At 32.0% G+C, this 6,000-nt stretch overlaps 1 long non-coding RNA gene across 1 annotated transcript; it reads left to right on the plus strand.

Moving 5' to 3' along the window:
- Positions 1-4,047: 4,047 nt before the first annotated feature.
- Positions 4,048-4,768, plus strand: LOC110891968. Its single transcript, XR_002565722.2, has 2 exons — positions 4,048-4,095; positions 4,565-4,768. It is a non-coding gene; the product is annotated as an uncharacterized LOC110891968 (long non-coding RNA).
- The last annotated feature ends 1,232 nt before the right edge of the window (positions 4,769-6,000 follow it).

Here is a 6,000-nt window from a genome sequence, read left to right on the forward strand (position 1 = left end):
AAACACTCATACATTCTACAAGTTACATACCATGTTTTCATTCAAGTAATCAAACATTCAAGTATTTAAACATTCAAGTATTTAAATATTCAAGTATTTAAACATTCAACAATACAACAAAAACCGGTCATTCAAAAAGATTTATTTCAAATCTTTTACAAATAAACTATGAACTCGCTCAACTTTATGTTGATTTTTCGCATGTTTCTTTCTCAGGTTGTATTTCTAAGATAAGGCACGGTTGGAATAGGAGAACCATGTGGAGTCGAGTACTTAGTGGGCGTTCAATATCTAAAAGACTTAGATTATTTGCTTCCGCTGTGCAATGAAGATATCAGTCCAGTCACGCCAATGCTCTGATATTTCGGGGTGTGACAGAGGGAATGCTTTATATATAAGGTGACGTTTTCTATATTCCCTTTGAACTTGTGGGCGAATGTTTGAGGTTAATTGGAGGACTAGAAGTTGGTGATAGGAAATAACAAAAACCGGTGAAACACATAGGACGATAGTAGCAATATTCATTGATTAAAGTTAGAGTGAATTCCAAGTTTTGATGTTTATTTTTATACCAATTTCAAGCAATGTCCTTTGCCTTTAAAATTAACGAGTTTTGTACTTAAAGTTTCAAAATCTTGCACGTTATATCCGTTGATACTAACTCAATTAAATTTTTCTATTAAATCTTTTTATATGACTTGCACATGAGGGAATTTTGTCATTTTACCTTTCAGGGACTAATTATATAAATAACTTAAATAACTAACCATTTTATGAAAAAAAAGTTTAACACCAAAGATTCAAAAAACCCAATTTTCTTTCTCTACTCTGTCACTCTCCTTTTGTACTTTCACCACACCACCACCACAAACTCCTTGCACCACCACTACCATGTTTCCAACATAACCAACGCCACCTATTTCCACCATAACTGTGACAAATGGCAAAATTCCGGTAATTCCGTACAACTTGAACAACTATTTCAACTATTATTTTCGCGTGTTTGGCTTGATTTTAATTAATTAAAGTCTTAAAAGTCTAGGAATTACAAAATCAAAGTGAATTATGATAAAAAATCCATTGCGATTGGAAATAATATCCTAGACTAACAATAAGAACGCGAATAAACGATACATGTCAGTACTAGTCGCGGTACAGTCTGACACAATAAAAACAAGACATACGGATATGTCTACAAAAATATTATATAAAAAGCTTTGCCCAAAAATAATATGTGCCTTATTATTTAGAAAACTCCAATTAAAAACCAAATTGTCCAAGTCTGCAGAAAAATACAGCAAGCCTGCGGAAGTGTACAGCATTCTGCAGAACGAAACAGTAACATTCCGGAAACCCAAAATTAAATATTATTTGGCATAAATAATATAATGGGTATTAAAAACGACACAAAATCCGCAATTGAATCTTGCTGCGTTAAGCTGCACGACTAGTTCAGTAAACTGTCAATCAGCAAAGCCGGTACCGGAACCTTGTCAAAAATAATAAAATTTTTAGTCCAAAAAGTTGGATTAATTCTTTGTATAATAAAACAAGTGCAAAAATAATTTTTGTTATGTATTTATCCAAACGAAACACGGTGTCTGTATTTAACCCGGTACAGGACCCGAACGGACTTTTTCACCCCAATTACAAACTAAAAATATTGGTGAACTAGTTTTACCTAGTGTCACACTACTTTAAAATATTAGAGATTAACACCTTGTAGATATTTTTATATAAAATATCAAAGTTATAAAGACGCTTAAAGTTTATGTTTAAACAAGATTTTTTTTTAATAAAAATTCAGCCATTACTTCTCTCCCTTAGCTGAATTTTCGAAAAATGTGGGACCCCCATCTAAGCTCACTCATCAAATTGCTTTGTTGGAACAAGGACATGCTTGATTAGTGGCATTTTCCAAGATCTAGTTAATTCTTACACTCCACCTTCTATTATAATCCCAAAAACCATAAAAAGTTACCACTCTCTCTCTCTCTCTCTTCAATTTTCGGCTAGATCCAAACAACCCTTACACCATCTTCTTTCATTCTCCAAACTCAAGAGTTCATACACTTATGAATGTCCATGGATGAAACAAGCTACATGGGTGTTTAGAAAAGCTATTAGGAGTTTTTTGGTGGAACTTGAAGTCTAAAATCATCAAGATTTCTTATCATCATCTTTGTTTCCTTGCAAAATTTGTAAGAACATCATACTAGTTTCACTTTTATTCTTGATTTCTTTTACAAGTTCATCATAAACCCCCATATAAAAAAACAACAAGAAACAACTAAAAATCATTATTTTTAACCATGATTTTTCTATGATTAAGAGATGAACTTGGAGAAATCTAGCCTAATAAACTTGAATCTTGGTTATTTTTACTCAAAAATATGATCTACATACATGTATGTAGGATCAACCAAGATTGATCAACAAAGTGATGAACATGAATTTTTGATGAACATGCATGTTAGTAAAATGTAAGAAACCATTTAAAACCAAGAAAATAAATTTTTGAAAAATTTCTTGAATAAAGTTTCCATTTCTGGAAAGAATCAAAATCAAGAAATATGTTGGTAGTAAACGTTTTGAATACATATATATGCTTCAAATGACATCTAAAACAAGAGTTTTTCATAAAATCTTGTTCTACAAATTTTTGGCACAAATAAGGTATAAAGTTTCCTTTTTAGGAAAGTTAAGAACAATATCATGTTCATTCTACTTTTGTTGACAAATTTTGTTAGATATTGATACTTGATGATGTTTTGTATTGAAATAATTTAAAAACAAGTTTTGTATAAACTTGGGGAAAAATCCATATTTCAAACAAAACTATGGAAAAATTTTTATAAAATTTTGTTATGTTTTTAAAAGTTGTTAAACAAGAAAGTATGTAACTAAAACAAACATTTGAGGTCTTGAACATGGTTAAACAAATTTTGGACAAAGACATAAATCCATGTTTTATAAAAAGATTTCTAAATAAAAATGACAAGTATATATTTTTGAATAAAATGTGTACTTACAAAAATAATCATCAAGTATCATAAGTATATATATTTTGATGTGTACATCATATGTTAGTTCTAGTAGGAACAAATGCAAAATTGTTACACATCCATAAAAATTAAAAATATATATATATATGAACTTGAAAAACGAAATAAAAAGTCCATCCTTGGACACGAAAACACAAATGGCCAAATTCGGACACTATTGGACAATATGGACTTTTGGACAAACTAAAATGGCATAAACGAAACAAATGATAAAAACGGGACAAACGATACGAATAAATCAAATCGACAAGTAGTAAAACGACTATAACAAAATACGAGCCGTCACAAGTTTATGCACTAAAATGATTCAACTATGGCATAAGTAATGATTTTTATAAAAAATAGATTTTTTATAAAAATACAAGTATTACCATTATTATTTTTTACTAGCCCAAAATTCTATATTTTAAAAGTAGTCCATAAATTCAAATTGGGCTAATACCCATTTCTCGTAAATAAAAATTTGGGCTAGGCCCACTTTTACAAAACAATGGACTAAAAATATATTTTTAGTCAAATTTGGGCTAAAGTCCACTTTACAAAGTACTTGGGCTAAAAACCCAATCTTTACAAATTATTATGGACTAGATATATTTTTAGAAAAACAATTTGGGCTAGGCCCATTCTTCCACAAATTATTTGGGTTAAGTCCACAAATATAAACTAAATTGGGCTAGGCCCACTTTTATAAAATATTTTGGGCTAAGGCCCACTTCTACAAATTAATTTGGACTTGACCCATTTTTGACAAATTATTTGGGCTAGGCCCATAAGCACCAAATACCCAAAATAGACTTAAATTCTAAAACATAAATTAAGCCCATTCAAACAAAAATCAAATAGAATAAATATATATACAAAGAAGTTATGTATATATATATATGAAAACACAAAAACAAAATACAAAGATAGAATATTTGTACGATAAATAAACATAAACCTAAGTGTCTAACTAGATTAGAACACTTGAAGGTCAAGAAACGAACCCCGAACAAGGAATCGAATAGAGATTTGCACGGAACGCAAATCTGTGAGTTCATGTTTCCCCTTTTACTTTGAATGTTTATAGTTTTAAACTTTCGGGGATGTATACATCTTACAAATAGTATGATGCTTACCATGAAACTATATTGATCGCATGCGGATAGGTGTTTAAAACCATTAATGAATAAACAAGTACTGAGGAACAAACGAATAGATCTATTTGGGTTTTGGCAAGCCCCACTCTTAACGACAACGATAAGCACGATCGTTATGAGTGCCTTTGTGTCTAAACTAGTGTCGTTGACTCACATGATAAATTGTCAAGGTTTGGTTGCCTCCTATTCGGCATACATATTAGTGTCCTTGCAACACACTAATGATCATACGATTTTTCATCATACTATATAAAAACGAATTTTACTACAAATGTTTTGGGGACTCGTTTGATGCGAAAACAAAATAACATGAATTCACTCAACTTTTGTTGACGTTTTCAAAATTAACATGTATTACAGGAGATTAGTGGACGGCTTTGGAAAAATATGTTCAAGTGGTTATCAAGAACGCAAGCTTTTGTGATGTCATCCGTTTTTGGTTGTTATGTTTAGAACTTTGAATAATGTAGTTAAAGTTGTTGTTTCAAATTTCAATCAAGACATATGTAATGTAAATTATGGTTTCGAATCAAATGTAGGGATGAACATCTTGTATGTTTCAAATATGTTGTTTACTCGATTGATTGTAACGATTGCCGCTCTCGTCACACCTGGCCATACGTTCTGCATAAACCGAAAATCGGGGTGTGACAATAACCACCACCGTTGCAACCGCACCATCACTACCCATCCACCAACCACCACATCATCCACCCCTAACACATCAATTTCACAACATTTCAGATCTACATTTCAACCACATAAATCCAAAACATCACTTATGAATCTTTCCTTTATGTTTTGTAGGATCGAATCGCGACCTGAATAAGTCATTCGGAAGAGTTCTTAGACTATACGAAAGGCGGAAACAGACGTATAGACTCGAAACAACTTGAATATCACTTTAACCTTCTTGTATATTGAATTAACAGCGATTACAGTCACAAGAAATACCGGCAGCACTTCGGTACAATATCCTGATTCCCCACCAAATGACATGATCACTAGCCTATTTATAGAGTTTCTGATTCCCCATGAAAGTGGAATGTTCATTTCGTGGGAAATCAACATTTCGTGGGAAAACAACATTTCGTGGGAAATCAACTCTAGAACTCTATTTTCCCGTCGAATGTGCCCTGATCTAACATATCTAGTACTAGACTCGACACAAGACGAAGTCGACAGATGTATGCACTAACAGACTCCCCCTCAGATGTTGATGAGTCTTAAGTGTCGAGTCTTCAACGTTTTCAGTCTTTATCAGTCTTTGGGCTTTTCCTGCTCTTGACTCGCTCTATCTTCTCCTGAATATCAGCACCAACAGATAACTTCCCAAACTCTCTCTAACAGACTCCTCCTCAAAACATGCTTGGATCATAGACTGACTTTTACAGAATCAGGATCGCAACCTGGCTTGCTACTCTCAATCAGAATCCAGGCTTTCCTGCAAATCCTCTACGCAAAACATAAGTTTCATAAAAATAAGATACAACAAATTATGACATTACTGATGACCACTAGAAAACAAATCATTCATTTTCAGAACACTTTTCTTTCTATAGACTCCTTTTTTTTACTTAAAAACTTTTCAATCACATTCTCCCAAACCTGTTCATCATGTTCAGCACTCGGAATTTTGAAAATCAGCTCTTCAATATCAGTTGCCTAAAATCTTTTTGAATTTTTTTAAAATTTATGTTAAAACACATCGAAAGTCTTTTTGGAATTTTGTGAAATAACCAAAATGAAATGCAGTAAAGAAATATTTACATACAATATTTTTGTGAGTTTGTGTA

This window comes from Helianthus annuus, chromosome 11 (genome assembly GCF_002127325.2).
Source record: "Helianthus annuus cultivar XRQ/B chromosome 11, HanXRQr2.0-SUNRISE, whole genome shotgun sequence".
Lineage (NCBI taxonomy): Eukaryota > Viridiplantae > Streptophyta > Magnoliopsida > Asterales > Asteraceae > Helianthus > Helianthus annuus.